Genomic DNA, 17,854 nt, shown 5'->3' on the forward strand with positions numbered 1-17,854 from the left:
TTCGGAAGCGTGTGAATGTTGTATCACGGTGTTTAAATTTGAATACTAGTAAGGTTGAACATCTTTTTATGTGCTTATTGCCTATTGGAGTTTCTGTTTTGCTGCTCATGTTTTGTTCTGTTTTACCTTGACCCACTTTTCTATCAGGTTGTTTGACTCTGAAAAATTATTTTATAAAAGTTTCTAATATAGCCTGCATATTAATCACCCATGGTTTATTTGCATTGCAAATATCATCTCCCAGGCTGTGGCTTATCTTTCAGTCTTGTTTATAGTATCTTTTGACATACAGAGCCTTCAAATTTTAATGTAGTCAGACTTATCAATCTATTACTTTGTGAGTTGCACTTTCTGCATGTTTAAGAAAACTTCCCTGCTCTGATGTCATGAAGATATTACCTTACATTATATATTTTTTCTTTTTTTTTTCTTTTTATTATTATTATTATTATTATTATACTTTAGGCTCTATGGTACATGTGCGCAACGTGCAGGTAAGTTACATATGTATACATGTGCCATGCTGGTGCACTGCACCCACCAACTTGTCATCTAGCATTAGGTATATCTCCCAGTGCTATCCCTGCCCCCCTCCCCCCACCCCACAACAGTCCCCGAAGTGTGATGTTTCCCTTCCTGTGTCCATGTGTTCTCATTGTTCAATTCACACCTATGAGTGAGAATATGCGGGGTTTGGTTTTTTGTTCTTGCGATAGTTTACTGAGAATGATGATTTCCAATTTCATCCATGTCCCTACAAAGGACGTGAACTCATCATTTTTTATGGCTGCATAGTATTCCATGGTGTATATGTGCCACATTTTCTTAATCCAGTCTATCATTGTTGGACATTTGGGTTGGTTCCAAGTCTTTGCTATTGTGAATAATGCCGCAATAAACATACGTGTGCATGTGTCTTTATAGCAGCATGATTTATTGTCCTTTGGGTATATACCTAGTAATGGGATGGCTGGGTCAAATGGAATTTCTAGATCTAGATCCCTGAGGAATCGCCACACTGACTTCCACAAGGGTTGAACTAGTTTACAGTCCCACCAACAGTGTAAAAGTGTTCCTATTTCTCCACATCCTCTCCAGCACCTGTTGTTTCCTGACTTTTTAATGATTGCCATTCTAACTGGTGTGAGATGGTATCTCATTGTGGTTTTGATTTGCATTTCTCTGATGGCCAGTGATGGTGAGCATTTTTTCATGTGTTTTTTGGCTGCATAAATGTCTTCTTTTGAGAAGTGTCTGTTCATGTCCTTCACCCACTTTTTGATGGGGTTGTTTGTTTTTTTCTTGTAAATTTGTTGGAGTTCATTGTAGATTCTGGATATTAGCCCTTTGTCAGATGAGTAGGTTGCGAAAATTTTCTCCCATTTTGTAGGTTGCCTGTTCACTCTGATGGTAGTTTCCTTTGCTGTGCAGAAGCTCTTTAGTTTAATTAGATCCCATTTGTCAATTTTGGCTTTTGTTGCCATTGCTTTTGGTGTTTTAGACATGAAGTCCTTGCCCATGCCTATGTCCTGAATGGTATTGCCTAGGTTTTCTTCTAGGGTTTTTATGGTTTTAGGTCTAACATTTAAGTCTTTAATCCATCTTGAATTGATTTTTGTATAAGGTGTAAGGAAGGAATCCAGTTTCAGCTTTCTACATATGGCTAGCCAGTTTTCCCAGCACCATTTATTAAATAGGGAATCCTTTCCCCATTTCTTGTTTTTGTCAGGTTTGTCAAAGATCAGATAGTTGTAGATATGTGGCATTATTTCTGACGGCTCTGTTCTGTTCCATTGATCTATATCTCTGTTTTGGTACCAGTACTATGCTGTTTTGGTTACTGTAGCCTTGTAGTATAGTTTGAAATCAGGTAGCGTGATGCCTCCAGCTTTGTTCTTTTGGCTTAGGATTGACTTGGCGATGCGGGCTCTTTTTTGGTTCCATATGAACCTTAAAGTAGTTTTTTCCAATTCTGTGAAGAAAGTCATTGGTAACTTGATGGGGATGGCATTGAATCTGTAAATTACCTTGGGAAGGATGGCCATTTTCATGATATTGATTCTTCCTACCCATGAGAATGGAATGTTCTTCCATTTGTTTGTATCCTCTTTTATTTCCTTGAGCAGTGGTTTGTAGTTCTCCTTGAAGAGGTCCTTCACATCCCTTGTAAGTTGGATTCCTAGGTATTTTATTCTCTTTCAAGCAATTGTGAATGGGAGTTCACTCATGATTTGGCTCTCTGTTTGTCTGTTATTGATGTATAAGAATGCTTGTGATTTTTGTACGTTGATTTGTATCCTGAGACTTTGCTGAAGTTGCTTATCAGCTTAAGGAGATTTGGGGCTGAGACAATGGGGTTTTCTAGATATACTATCATGTCATCTGCAAACAGGGACAATTTGACTTCCTCTTTTCCTAATTGAATACCCTTGATTTCCTTCTCTTGCCTAATTGCCCTGGCCAGAACTCCCAACACTATGTTGAATAGAAGTGGTGAGAGAGGGCGTCCCTGTCTTGTGCCAGTTTTCAAAGGGAATGCTTCCAGTTTTTGCCCATTCAGTATGATATTGGCTGTGGGTTTGTCATAAATAGCTCTTATTATTTTGAGATACGACCCATCAATACCTAATTTATTGAGAGTTTTTAGCATGAAGGGTTGTTGAATTTTGTCAAAGGCCTTTTCTGCATCTATTGAGATAATCATGTGGTTTTTGACTTTGGTTCTGTTTATATGCTGGATTACATTTATTGATTTGCGTATATTGAACCAGCCTTGCATCCCAGGGATGAAGCCCTCTTGATCATGGTGGATAAGCTTTTTGATGTGCTGCTGGATTCTGTTTGCCAGTATTTTATTGAGGATTTTTGCATCAATGTTCATCAAGGATATTGGTCTAAAATTCTCTTTTTTTGTTGTGTCTCTGCCCGGCTTTGGTATCAGGATGATGCTGGCCTCATAAAATGAGTTAGGGAGGATTCCCTCTTTTTCTATTGATTGGAATAGTTTCAGAAGGAATGGTACCAGCTCCTCCTTGTACCTCTGGTAGAATTCGGCTGTGAACCCATCTGGTCCTGGACTTTTTTTGGTTGGTAAGCTATTGATTATTGCCACAATTTCATCTCCTGTTATTGGTCTATTCAGAGATTCAACTTCTTCCTGGTTTAGTCTTGGGAGGGTGTATGTGTTGAGGAATTTATCTATTTCTTCTAGATTTTCTAGTTTATTTGCGTAGAGGTGTTTGTAATATTCTCTGATGGTAGTTTGTATTTCTGTGGGATCAGTGGTGATATCCCCTTTATCATTTTTTATTGCATCTATTTGATTCTTCTCTCTTTTTTTCTTTATTAATCTTGCTAGCGGTCTATCAATTTTGTTGATCCTTTCAAAAAACCAGCTCCTGGATTCATTTATTTTTTGAAGGGTTTTTTGTGTCTCTATTTCCTTCAGTTCTGCTGTGATTTTAGTTATTTCTTGCCTTCTGCTAGCTTTTGAATGTGTTTGCTCTTGCTTTTCTAGTTCTTTTAATTGTGATGTTAGGGTGTCAATTTTGGATCTTTCCTGCTTTCTCTTGTGGGCATTTAGTGCTATAAATTTCCCTCTACACACTGCTTTGAATGCATCCCAGAGATTCTGGTATGTTGTGTCTTGGTTCTCGTTGGTTTCAAAGAACATCTTTATTTCTGCCTTCATTTCGTTATGTACCCAGTAGTCATTCAGGAGCAGGTTGTTCAGTTTCCACGTAGTTGAGCGGTTTTGAGTGAGATTCTTAATCCTGAGTTCTAGCTTGATTGCACTGTGATCTGAGAGATAGTTTGTTATAATTTCTGTTCTTTTACATTTATTGAGGAGAGCTTTACTTCCAAGTATATGGTCAATTTTGGAATAGGTGTGGTGTGGTGCTGAAAAAAATGTATATTCTGTTGATTTGGGGTGGAGAGTTCTGTAGATGTCTACTAGGTCTGCTTGGTGCAGAGCTGAGTTCAATTCCTGGGTATCCTTGTCGATTTTCTGTTTCGTTGATCTGTCTAATGTTGACAGTGGGGTGTTAAAGTCTCCCATTATTAATGTGTGGGAGTCTAAGTCTCTTTGTAGGTCACTCAGGACTTGCTTTATGAATCTGGATGCTCCTGTATTGGGTGCATATATATTTAGGATAGTTAGCTCTTCTTGTTGAATTAATCCCTTTACCATTATGTAATGGTCTTCTTTGTCTCTTTTGATCTTTGTTGGTTTAAAGTCTGTTTTATCAGAGACTAGGATTGCAACCCCTGCCTTTTTTTGTTTTCCATTTGCTTGGTAGATCTTCCTCCATCCTTTTATTTTGAGCCTATGTGTGTCTCTGCATGTGAGATGGGTTTCCTGAATACAGCACACTGATGGGTCTTGAGTCTTTATCCAATTTGCCAGTCTGTGTCTTTTAATTGGAGCATTTAGTCCATTTACATTTAAAGTTAATATTGTTATGTGTGAATCTGATCCTGTCATTATGATGTTAGCTGGTTATTTTGCTCATTAGTTGATGCAGTCTCTTCCTAGTCTCGATGGTCTTTACATTTCGGTATGATTTTGCAGTGGCTGGTACCGGTTGTGCCTTTCCATGTTTAGCGCTTCCTTCAGGAGCTCTTTTAGGGCAGGCCTGGTGTGACAAAATCTCTCAGCATTTGCTTGTCTGTAAAGTATTTTATTTCTCCTTCACTTATGAAGCTTAGTTTGGCAGGATATGAAATTCTGGGTTGAAAATTCTTTTCTTTAAGAATGTTGAATATTGGCCCCCACTCTCTTCTGGCTTGTAGGGTTTCTGCCGAGAGATCTGCTGTTAGTCTGATGGGCTTCCCTTTGATGGTAACCCGACCTTTCTCTCTGGCTGCCCTTAACATTTTTTCCTTCATTTCAACTTTGGTGAATCTGACAATTATGTGTCTTGGAGTTGCTCTTCTCGAGGAGTATCTTTGTGGCGTTCTCTGTATTTCCTGAATCTGAATGTTGGCCTGCCTTGCTAGATTGGGGAAGTTCTCCTGGATAATATCCTGCAGAGTGTTTTCCAACTTGTTTCCATTCTCCCCTTCACTTTCAGGTACACCAATCAGACGTAGATTTGGTCTTTTCACATAGTCCCACATTTCTTGGAGGCTTTGCTCGTTTCTTTTTATTCTTTTTTCTCTAAACTTCCCTTCTCGCTTCATTTCATTCATTTCATCTTCCAGGGCTGATACCCTTTCTTCCATTTGATCGCATCGGCTCCTGAGGCTTCTGCATTCTTCACGTAGTTCTCGAGCCTTGGTTTTCAGCTCCATCAGCTCCTTTAAGCACTTCTCTGTATTGGTTATTCTAGTTATACATTCTTCTAAATTTTTTTCAAAGTTTTCAACTTCTTTGCCTTTGGTTTGAGTATCCTCCCATAGCTCGGAGTAATTTGATCGTCTGAAGCCTTCTTCTTTCAGCTCGTCAAAGTCATTCTCCGTCCAGCTTTGTTCCGTTGCTGGTGAGGAACTGCGTTCCTTTGGAGGAGGAGAGGTGCTCTGCTTTTTAGAGTTTCCAGTTTTTCTGCTCTGTTTTTTCCCCATCTTTGTGGTTTTATCTACTTTTGGTCTTTGATGATGGTGATGTACAGATGGGTTTTTGGTGTGGATGTCCTTTCTGTTAGTTTTCCTTCTAACAGACAGGACCCTCAGCTGCAGGTCTGTTGGAGTACCTGGCCGGCTGTGTGAGGTGTCAGTCTGCCCCTGCTGGGGGGTGCCTCCCAGTTAGGCTGCTCGGGGGTCAGGGGTCAGGGACCCACTTGAGGAGGCAGTCAGCCCGTTCTCAGATCTCCAGTTGCATGCTGGGAGAACCACTGCTCTCCTCAAAGCTGTCAGACAGGGACATTTAAGTCTGCAGAGGTTACTGCTGTCTTTTTGTTTGTCTGTGCCCTGCCCCCAGAGGTGGAGCCTACAGAGGCAGGCAGGCCTCCTTGAGCTGTGGTGGGCTCCACCCAGTTCAAGCTTCCAGGCTGCTTTGTTTACCTAAGCGAGCCTGGGCAATGGCGGGCGCCCCTCCCCCAGCCTCGCTGCCGACTTGCTGTTTGATCTCAGACTGCTGTGCTAGCAATCAGCGAAACTCCGTGGGCGTAGGACCCTCTGAGCCAGGTGCGGGCTATACCCTCCTGGGGCACCGTTTCCTAAGCCTGTCGGAAAAGCACAGTATTCGGGTGGGAGTGGCCCGATTTTCCAGGAGCCATCTGTCACCCCTGGAAAGGGAACTCCCTGACCCCTTGCGCTTCCTGAGTGAGGCAATGCCTCGCCCCTGCTTCGGCTGGCGCACGGTGCACTCACCCACTGACCTGCGCCCACCGTCTGGCACTCCCTAGTGAGATGAACACGGTACCTCAGATGGAAATGCAGAAATCACCCGTCTTCTGCGTCGCTCGCGCTGGGAGCTGTAGACCGGAGCTGTTCCTATTCGGCCATCTTGGCTCCTCCCCTACATTATATTTTTTAAGTGTTTTGTCTTTAGATTTTTAGTCTATCTTTTGTGTGTAATGTGAGGTAGTATAGCAGACTACCCTTCTTCCTTACTTAGAGCACCCTAGGTTATTCCTGTTCGGGTCAGCAGTGTACTTCTCTTTCTGGACTTCCTTGTAGCCAGAAAAGGTCATGAGACATGGTTCTGCCCATTGAGGCATAAGAGAAGGGGAAGACTGCCAGGGATTTCTGTGAAATGATATGATTTCTTTCTTTCTTGATATGAGTGCATTTCCATCTACCTTCCTTCTTCCTTCTTCCTTCTACTTCTTCTTTTCTGAAAAAATGGACGTAGGCTAGAGATGAATCACCCTTTTGCCACCATGAGGTCACAAGCTTTGACACAGGAATAATACAGGGTGGTCACAGGGGAATAGAAAATTCCAGGCAGCAGTTTTACATGACTAGCAAAAGAAAACTTGAAATAGCTACAGAAGCTAGGGATTGACAAGACTCTGAAAACCAAAGTTTTGGACCAAGCTGGCTAAGACCAACTGGACACTACGTGGTGCTGGATTTGACCTAAGTTTCACTTAGGACCTCATTATGCATTCATTAACGTGCATATCACACTCGCACCAGCGCCATGACAGTTTCAGGAACACCCATATTTGGTGTAAAAATGGGTGGCACTACAATTCTGAGAAATCTTCACCTTTTTCCAGGAATTTTCATGAATATTCCACCCCCTGGTTAAAGAAACCCCATAAAGGTGGAAACCCCAAACTCCACTGTGTGACTCGCTTGAGTACACCCGCTCTCCCCTTTCTTGAGTATGTACTATTTGCTTTGCAATAAATCTCTGTACTTTCACTGTTTTCCTGCTTGTCCTTGAATTCATTCTCTTGACGGTGTCAAGAACATGGACACTGGCTGGGGCCGCAGTCCCACAGGTGTTTGGGGACCTCTCCCCACCCACTGGGATGAACTTGAAGACAGAAACTGCAAACTAAAGATTGTAAATGGACAGACAGAAACAATATGAAACATTAATGGCATTGTGGAGATGCTACTTCACTCTGCCTCTAGGTTCTTTTTAATCTTCATAGCTTTCTTCTTTTGTTCATTTTTGGGTTTCTTTTTATGAGAGAAAATTAATCCATTTTTCATTAGGCTGCTTTCATGTGGCTTGTAGCTGAATGTAAATCCTAGTGATAAAGATAAGAATCTATTTTTTTCATGTTTCTTTAAGCATGGTTATTTGAATAGTTTACCCTTTCCTCACTGATTAATAATGCTTCCTCTAGTATATAACAAGTTTTTGTATGTATGTGGATCTGTTTCTAAACTCTATATCCTGTTTTATTGGTCTATTTATTTACCCTGTGCTTAAATTATACTCAAGAGTTATTCTAGTTCTTAATACATGGTAGGGCAAATCTCTCCTCCTTCTTCTCCTTTTCTTCTCCCTTTTCTTTCTTCCCTTTTTTTTTTTTTTTTTCTTTCTGACACAGAGTCTTGCTCTGTTACCCAGGCTGGAGTGCAGTGGCCTGATCTCGGCTCACTGCAACCTCTCCCTCCCGGGTTCAAGCGATTCTCCTGTCTCCCTAGTAGCTGTGATTACAGGTGCGCACCACCATGCCTGGATAATTTTTGTATTTTTGTAGAGGTGGGGTTTTGCCATGTTGGCCAGGCTAGTCTCGAACTCCTGACCTCGGGTGATCCACCCCCCTCCGCCTCCCAAAGTGCTGGGATTACAGGTATGAGCCACCACGCCTGGCCTCCTTTTTCTTTTAAGTTGTCATTCATTTTTCCACAATTTTTTTTGAGCACCTACTGTGTACCAGGCACTGTTCCATACTCTGGGATGTAAAATTTATGCACTGTTCCATGCTCTGGGATGTAAAATATTTCTGTCATAGTGCTTACATTGCATTGGAAGCCTTGTCCTTAAGACTTCCCTGTTAATTTTAGAATCAGCTTGAAAAACTCTGAAAACTTTTATGAAAAAAGTTTTACGGAATTGCATTGAACTTATCAAATATTTAAGAAGAATTTTCGTTTTATGATTTTTGAGACATTCCACTCATAAAGATGGAAAAGTTCTCTATTCACTTCAAGAGTGATTTTTGTTGTAATTGAAAATGGCATATCTTTTTAACATTTTATTTTTAAATAATTTTAGACTTGCAGGTTGCAAAAATAGCACAGAGAAGTCCTGGTACCCATCATCCAGGCTTTCCCAATGGTGACATCTTAATTGCAGCACATTATCAAGACAAGGAAAGGACCACAAAATTAACTAGACTACAGACCTTAATTGGAGTTTACCAGTTTTTGCATGACTCATGTTTTGGGTACATTTTTGCATGTAGTTCTGTGACTTTTTTTTTTTTCTTTTTGAGATGGAGTCTCGCTCTGTCGCCCAGGCTAGAGAACAGTGGTGTGATCTCGGCTCACTGCAACCTCTGCCTCCCGGGTTCAAGTGATTCTCCTGCCTCAGCCTCCTGAGTAGCTGGGATTACAGGCACGCCCGGCTAATTTTTGTATTTTTAGTAGAGACAGGGTTTCACCATGTTGGTCAGGCTCGTCTTGAACTCCTGACCTCATGATTTGCCTGCCTCGACCTCCCAAAGTGCTGGGATTACAGGCGTGAGCCACCGCTCCTGGCCAGTTCTATGACATTTTATTCCATCTATAGATTTATATCACTACCACCACAATCAAGATACACAACTGTTCATCACTACAAAGGAATTCCTTCCTGCTACCACTTCATAGTCACACCCTCTGCTGATTACCCCGATTTCCTCTGGCAACAACTGATCTATTCTCTATCTCTAAAATTTTACGTTTGAGAATGTTACATAGGTGGAATTATATAGCATGCAACCTTTTGAGGTTGGATTTTTCATTCAGTATAATGTCTTAAGATCCATCCAAGTTTTTGCATGTATCCATAGTTTGTTCCTTTTTGTTGTATGTAGTATTCCATTGTCTGTATAGACCATGTTTTGTCTAAATATTTACCCATGGAAGGACATTTGGGTTGTTTCCATTTGGGGATATTAAGGCATTATACATCTACAAACATTTATGTACAAGCTTTTTTTTGTGAACACATTTTCAATTCTCTAGGGTAAATACTTGGGAACATGATTTCCAGATTATAAGATAAGTGTCTGTTTAACTTTTTAAGAAACTGCCAAACTGATTTCCAGACTGGCTGTAGTATTTCACATTCCCACTAGCAATGGATGAGATATCTAGTTTATCTACATTCTTATCAGCATCTGACACTGTCAGTACTTTTTATTTTAGCCATTGTAACAGGGGTGCAGTGGCATTATATCATGGTTTATTTTATTTTTATAGTTTCAAGTTTTATTTCAGATTCAGAGGATAAATGTGCAGGTTTGTTACATGGGTATATTGTGTTATGCCGAGGTGTGGGGTATGAATGATCCCGTCATCCAGGTAGTGAGCATAGTACCAACAGGTAGTATTTTAGCCCTTGTTTCCCTGTCTCTCCCCACTCTAGTAGTCCCCAGTGCCTATCGTTCCTATCTTTATGTCTATGTGTACCCAATGTTTAGCTCCCACTAATAAGTGAGAACATCTGGTATTTGGTTTTCTGTTCCTGTGTTAATTTGCTTAGGATAATAGTTTATAGTTTGAGGTCTTAGATTTACATCTTTAATCCATCTTGAGTTAATTTTTGTATACGGTGAATGGTAGGGGTCTAGTTTCATTCTTCTGCATATGGCTAGCCAGCTATCTATCCCTCCAGTTGAGTTAAGTGTTTAAGTTCCTTATAGAACATACATCTTGCTGCTGCAAAATACATTATTTCATTTTTTTTTTTTTTTTTTTTGAGACGGAGCTTGCTCTGTTGCCCAAGCTGGAGTGCAGTGGTGCAATCTCGGCTCACTGCAGCCTTGACCTCCCAGGCTCAAGTGATCCTCCTACCTCAGCCTCTCAACTAGCTGGGAACACAGGCATGCACCACCATGCCTGGCTAATTTTTGTGTTTTTTGTAGAGACAGCAGTCTCACTACGTTGCCTAGGCTGGTCTGGAACTCCTGGGCTCAAGCAATCCTCCTGCCTCAGCCTCCCAAAGTGCATGAACCACCACGCCTAGCTTGATTTCATTCTCTTTTATGGCTAAATAGTATTCCGTGATGTATACGCACCACATTTTCTCTATCCAGTCCACCATTGATGGACACTTACTTTGATTCCATGTCTTTGCTGTTGTGAATAGTGCTGCAATGAACATGTACATGCATGTTTCTTTTTTGTAGAATGATTTCGTTTCATTTAGAGATTACACCATAGTGGGATTACTGGGTCAAGTGGTAGTTCCATTTTTAGTTCTTTGAGAAATCTCCAAACTACTTTCCACAGTGGCTGAACTAATTTACATTCTCACCAGCAGTGTATAAGCATTCTTTTTTCTCCACAGCCCAGCCAGCATCTGTTATTTTTTGTCTTTTTAATAGTAGCCATTCTGACTGGTCTGAGATGGTATCTCATTGTGGTTTTGATTTGTGTTTCTCTGATGATTAGTGATGTTGAGCATTTTTTCATATGTTTGTTGTATATCTCCTTTTGAGACTTCTCAAAAGGAGTGTCTGTTCATGTCCTTTGCCCACTTTTTGATGGGGTTGTTTGTTTTTTGCTTGTTGAGTTGTTTAATTTCCTTATAGATTCTGGATATTAGACCTTTGTCAGATGCATAGTTTGCAAATATTTTCTCCCATTCTATAGGTTGTCTGTTTATGATGCTGATAATTTTTTTTGCTGTGTGGAAGCTCTATAGTATAATTAGGTCTCACTCATCAATTTTTTTTTTTTTGCAATTGCTTTTGAGGACTTAGTCATAAATTCTTTGCCAAGGCCGAAGTCCAAAATGGTATTTCCTAGGTTTTCTTCCAGGATTTTTATAGTTTGAGATCTTAGATTTATATCCTTAATCCATCTTGAATTAATTTTTGTAATTGGTGAGAGGCAGGGGTCTAGTTTCATGCTTCTGCATATGGCTAGCCAACTATCCCAGCACCATTTATTGAATAGAGAGTCCTTTCTTCATTGCTTATTTTTGTCAACTTTGTCAAAGATCAGATGATCATAGGTGTGCAGCTTTGTTTCTGAGTTCTCTATTCTGTTCTATTGGTCTATGTGTTTGTTTTTGTACCAATACCATGCTGTTTTGGTAACTGTAACCTTATACTATAGTTTGTAGTTGGGTAGTGTGATATATTCAGCTTTGTTCTTTTTGCTTAGGATTGCTTTGGGTATTTGGGCTCTTTTTTGGTTCTATATGAATTTTAGAAGAGTTTTTTCTAATTCTCTTCTATCTCTTTTATCTAATCAAATAGCATTGAATATAAATATAGAAATAGCATTGAATCTGCAGATTGCTTTGGGAAGTGCAGCCATTTTAAATTATGTTAATTCTTCCAGTTCATGACATGGAATATTTTCCATTGCTCTGTCATCTCTGATTTATTTCAGCAGTGTTTTGTAGTTCTTCTTGTAGAGATCTTTTACCTCCTTGGTTAGATGTATTTCTAACTATTTTACTTTTTGTGTGATGATTGTGTATAGGATTGCATTCTTGATTTGGCTCTCAGCTTGAACGCTATTGGTGTATATAAATGCTACTGACTTTTGTACATTGAGTTTGTATCTTGAAATTTTACTAAAGTCATTTATCAGGTCTAGGAGCCTCTTGGTAGAGTTTTTAGGGTTTTTTAGGTATAGAATCACATCATCAGTGAAGAGAGAATTTGATTTCTTCTTTTTCTATTTGGATGCCCTTTATTTCCTTCTCTTGCCTGATTGTTCTGGCTAGGATTTCCAGTACTATGTTGAACAGGAGTGGTAAGAGTGGGTATGCTTGACTTGTTCTTTTTCTTTAGGGGGAGTGCTTCCAGCTTTTGCCTGTTCGGTATGATGTTGGCTGTGGATTTATCATGGATGGCTCTTATTACCTTATTTTGAGATATGTTCCTTCAGTGCCTAGTTTGTTGAGGGTTTTTATCATGAAAGAATGTTGGATCTTATTGAAAGCTTTTGCTGTCTATTGAGATGATCATATGGCTTTTGTTTTTAATTCTGTTTGTGTGGTGAATTACATTTATTGATTTGAGTATTTGAGCCAGCCTTGCATCCCATGGATAAAGCCTACTTGATCATGATGAATTAATGTTTTTGTTTTGCTTTGTTTTGTTTTTTTGAGATGGAGTTTTGCTTTTATTGCCCAGGCTGGAGTGCAATCGTGCAATCTCGGCTCACTGCAACCTCTGCCTCCTGGGTTCAAGCAGTTCTCCTGCATCAACCTCCTGAGTAGCTGGGATTATAGGCACCCTCCACCACACCTGACTAATTTTTGTATTTTCAGTAGAGATGGGGTTTTACCATGTTGGCCAGGCTGGTCTCGAACTCCTTACCTCAGGTGATCTGCCTGCCTTGGCCTCCCAAAGTGCTGGGATTACAGGCGTGAGCCACTGTGCCCGGCCTGAATTAACTTTTTGATGTGCTGCTGGATTTGGTTTGCTGGTATTTTGTTGAGGATGTTTGCATCTATGTTTATTAGGGATATTGGCCTGTAGTTTCCTTTTTTTCATTGTGTCTTTGCCAAGTTTTTGTATCAGGGTGATGTTGGCTTTGTAGAATTAGTTATGGAGGAGTCTCCCTCTTCCTTGATGTTTTGCAACAGTTTCAATAGAATTAGTACCAGCTCTTTTCTGTAGGTCTCGTAGAATTCAGCTGTGAATCCACCTGAGTCAGGGCTTTTTTGTTGGTGATGGTAGTAGGTCTTTATCGACTGATTCAATTTTAGGACTTGATATTGGTCTGTTCAGGGTTTCAATTTCTTCCTGATTCAATCTTGTGAGGTTGTGTGTTTCCAGGAATTTATTCATCCCTCTAGATTTTCTAGTTTGCGTGCAGAGAGGCGTTCATAGTCTTTGAGGATCTTTTGTATTTCTGTGCGATTGGTTGTAATGTGACCTTTGTTGTTTCTGATTGTGCTTTTTTGGATCTTCTCTCTTTTCTCCTTTGTTAGTCTAGCTAGTGGTCTATTGATCTTGCTTATCCTTTCACAATATTAAAACCATATTATGGCTTTAATTTGTATTTCCCTAATGTCTAGTGATGTTAATATATTTTCAGTGCTTCTTTTATTTTACTTTTTTTGTTTTTTTTTTAATTTATTATTTTCATAAAGATGGGGTCTTACCATGCTGGCCAGGCTGGTCTTGAACTCCTGGTCTCAAGCAATCCTCCTGCCTTAGCCTCCCAAAGCTCTGGGATTACAGGTGTTTGCCACCATGCCCACCCTCAGTGCTTCCTTTACATATTTAAAAAATTACATTTATCATTTTAATTGTAATTATAAACAACATGGTTATTAAAATTTTTGCATGTATTGATCTCCATTCAGCAACTATACTAAACTTCCTAGTTTTAATAGTCATAGGTTGTCTTGAATGTATTGTTCACATAATGACAATTTTGCCTCCTTTCTCATTTTTATACCTCTCATTTCTTTCTCTTATTCAATTGTTCCTCCTATATCTCTAGAATAATTTTTCTGACTTTAATGGAAGTGTTTCCAGTATCTCACCATTAAGCATAATGTTGACTTTTGGCATAAAATATTTAGAAACTGTACATCTACTGTTATTTGACTAAGAAAGTGTTTTAAAAATCAAGAATTGATGAATTTATCAAATGCCTTTCAGTCTGTTTAGAGATGATCATGCCTCTTCCACTTTAATATTAAATCATTCTTGCCTTTTTGGTATAGTATCAATTTGGTTGTCATGTGTTGTTCTTTCAATGTGCTTCAGAATTCTACTTACTAAAATGTTAAAGATTTTTTGCATTAATTTCATAAATAAGCTTGGTTTGCCCATTTCCTTTTGCTGCACCTTGTTAGAATGGCCAACAGTATCACAATGACTATATTTATTCATTTATTAGAGACAAGGTCTCGCTTTGTCACCTAACCTGGAGTGTAGTGGCACAATCATGGCTCACTGCAGCCTCGACCTCCTGGACTCAAGCCATCTTCCCACCTCAGCCTCCCAAATAGCTGGGACTACTGGCATTCACCATCACACCCAGCATTTTTTTTTTTTTTTTTTACTTTTTGTGGAGACAGGGACTCATCATGTTCCCCAGGCTGGTCTCAAACTCTTGGCCTCAAGGGATCCCCCCACCTTGCCTTCCCAAAGTGTTGGGATTACAGGTGTGAGCCACCATGCCTAGCCATATGACTTCATAAAAAGCATGTGGATGCTTACATTCTCTGTGCTCTGTAATGGTGCAGATGGAATTGGAGTTATCTCTTTACTACTGCCTTGACATAACTCACCTATGAATCATCTGCACCTGGGGCTTCTGGGGAGTAGCCTGTTGCCTACTTGCCAGAGGGATCATGTCATTCCCATTTTAAGACTCTTCAGTAGCTTCCCACTGCTCCTAGAATAAAATCTGTACTCCTTCCCAGGGCCTTCAAGGCCCTGCATAACCTTGCACAGGTCTATGAAAAACCTCCTCCCCCGTAGTCTCCCACTGTTCACTGCCCTCCAGTCATACAGCTGCCTTTCTGGTCCTGAAACACATCAGGTGCTTCCCAGCCCAGGGACCTTTGAACTTGCTGGTTCTTCTGCCTGGAATGCACTTCTTTCAGCTCTTTACTTGACTGGTGTATTCTGTCCTTCAGGTGTTGCTTCATATCAGTTTTCAAACAAGCTCTGCTTAGCCTTCTTATCTGGTATGAGATCTGTTCTCTTTCATCACCCTCTTTCCTTAATGTATCACTCATTATGCTCTATAATTATCTTGTTAATTTTTTACTTGCTTATTGTTCGATATCCCACTTTCCAACCCACTGTTGACTGCAAATTCCTTTGGGGGAATCCCCCAGGATTTTGCCCGTCTTACTTACTCGTTTTTTATTCCCCAGAACTGTGTTTGGCACATAGCAGATAGCAAAAAAAGAAAAGAAAAAGAAAAACAAACTAAAAACATTGACTGAATGAATCAATCAAAGAACCCATGCAGGAGGGCACTGGGAGGAATAACAGTACTGTAACACTGGCAGAAAAGAGGTAAGCAGGAATTAGCTAGGTTTAGTTTCGGATGACAGCAAAGGAGCCAAGTAGAAGCTTCTGGTAGACATTTGGAGATTTAGGGATGGAGAGAAATGAAGAGGGTTAGGAATGTAGATTTTAGAGCGATCCTTAACCATCAATTAATGTCTTATTCACCCCTCCACTCTTCTATCAATGCATCTGTCTTTTCATCCACCTATGCGTGCATTTGTTCACCGATTCATCCCATAAACTTTTGAGTAAATCATGAGCCAAGCCCTGGACATCAGGGATGCAGTGACCAATAGACAGTCTCGGCCATCAAAGACTATACATCTGGAGGGAAAGGGAGGGGAGTAGTAGACGTAAATTTAAACAGATTGTAGTAAGTAGTGCTATGGGGGAGCCACAAGTGCATCACACAGATTATAGTTGAAAACATGCATGTGAAAACAGAAGACTTAATCTTGAGGGCATGCCAGAAATTAGGCAGCACTGGACAGGAGAAACTGACAAGGGCTGACAAGCAAAGGAAAAAGTAGATCATGATGATAAAAGGAAAAACAGAAGAAAAATTATCTTTTTTTTTGAGACAGAGTCTTGCTCTGTCACCCAGGATGGAGTGCAGTAGTGCAATCTCAGCTCACTGCAACTTCTGTCTCTCGGGTTCAAGCGATTCTCCTGCCTCAGCCTCCTGAGTAGCTGGGATTACAGGCACATGCCACCATGCCCGGCTAATGTTTGTATTTTTATTAGAGACGGGGTTTCACCATGTTGGTCAGGCTGGTCTCAAACTCCTGACTTTGTGATCCGCCTGCTTGGCCTCCCAAAGTGCTGGGATTACAGATGTGAGCTACCGTGCCTGGCCAGAAATTATCTTACAATAGGAAAAACCTGGGCTTTAGAGTCAGAGTGACTATGCGGTGAATCTTAGCCCTGTTTCTTACCAGCTCAGTAACTTTGGAGAAATGATTTATTCTCTCTGAGCCTTGGTCATCTTCTCTGGAAAATAGAGATAACAGTACAAACCTCATAGCAATGTTATGGGGCTGGGTCCTGCCTGATGCACAGGAGGTGCTCACAGATGATGGATGGGTGGTGGGGATGGCGGTGGTGGTGATGATGATGATCAATCAGGAGAGTGGTGACTGGGAGGCACTTTAGAACCCCTGGTCCCTGCTTGTTGAGCAGTATGTTCAACCCGGGGATTTCTTGAGATGTGGATGTGAGAACACCACAGTAAATTTTCATGGAGAGAAGAGTGGGCCAAGTCTGTGCCTCCATCTTTTGCAGAGTGACTGCAGTATGGATGGAAACTGGATACCAGCCATCCACTTTCTGGAAGGAAAATGCATTAGCTGCAATCCATTACACTGATTTGCTAACTCAAAATCTTTCATGATGAGTGCTGAAATTAAGTGATTACATTTTTTTCTATTTAAAAAAATATGCCTTCCCCCTGGACTTAAATAGTAAAATAGTAGGTAGGGTCAAATGCAATGGTCAGGGGAAGTAGTTTTTAGTTAGAATCAATTTTGATTTTGATGTATACGGGGGACTGTGGCTTGGAACTTGGCCAAGAGGATCCGCATTCTGCCTTCTGCACCTCTGCAGAGTGGCGGCACGCTGGTGGCACGCTGGACGTACTAGCGGTAGAAGTGAGGGAGCGGAGCCTATTGGGAATAGATCAACACATCTGTCAGGCAGGTGAAGAGTAATAATACTGCCTGCTTAGGCATCCAGCACTGTGCCCGGCACGCATCAGCTATAAAGCAAACAGGCCTCCCAGCCCTTTCTCACATAGGTACCCTGGCATAGGGTACCTCACATAGGCATCCCAGGTACCCTGGTGGCAAGGACTCTTGTAAAAGGAAAGGAAGCCAGGATAGGGTTGGTCAAACGCTGTGACCGATGAGATTGCCAAAAGTTGCGAGGGAGGAAACTCCTCTTTATCAAGTGCCTACACAGACTGCCAAGCATGTTGCTAGTGGTTTCATCCTATCACCCATAAGTTGGTATTACTTACCTCATTTTGCAGATGAGGAAATCAGGGCTCAGACGGGGGAAGGGACTTATCCCAAATCATGGAACTCATTCATATGGAACCAGCATATGAATCCAGGCTTTTCTGACCCCATAGCCTCCATTCATTCCCCAAAGCCCTGTGATGTTGGAGTGCTGGGGAAATGGCGTATTGAAAATAAGACTGAGATATGGGAGAGCCAGTGGCTCTGACCTCTCTCCACTTAGCTCAGAGCCCTAAATTCTTGGAGAAGCCAAAGCTTCAAGAGAGCTGAGTCTGAGCC

The sequence above is a fragment of the Pongo abelii genome, chromosome 9 (assembly GCF_028885655.2).
Source record: "Pongo abelii isolate AG06213 chromosome 9, NHGRI_mPonAbe1-v2.0_pri, whole genome shotgun sequence".
In the NCBI taxonomy this organism is placed as follows: domain Eukaryota; kingdom Metazoa; phylum Chordata; class Mammalia; order Primates; family Hominidae; genus Pongo; species Pongo abelii.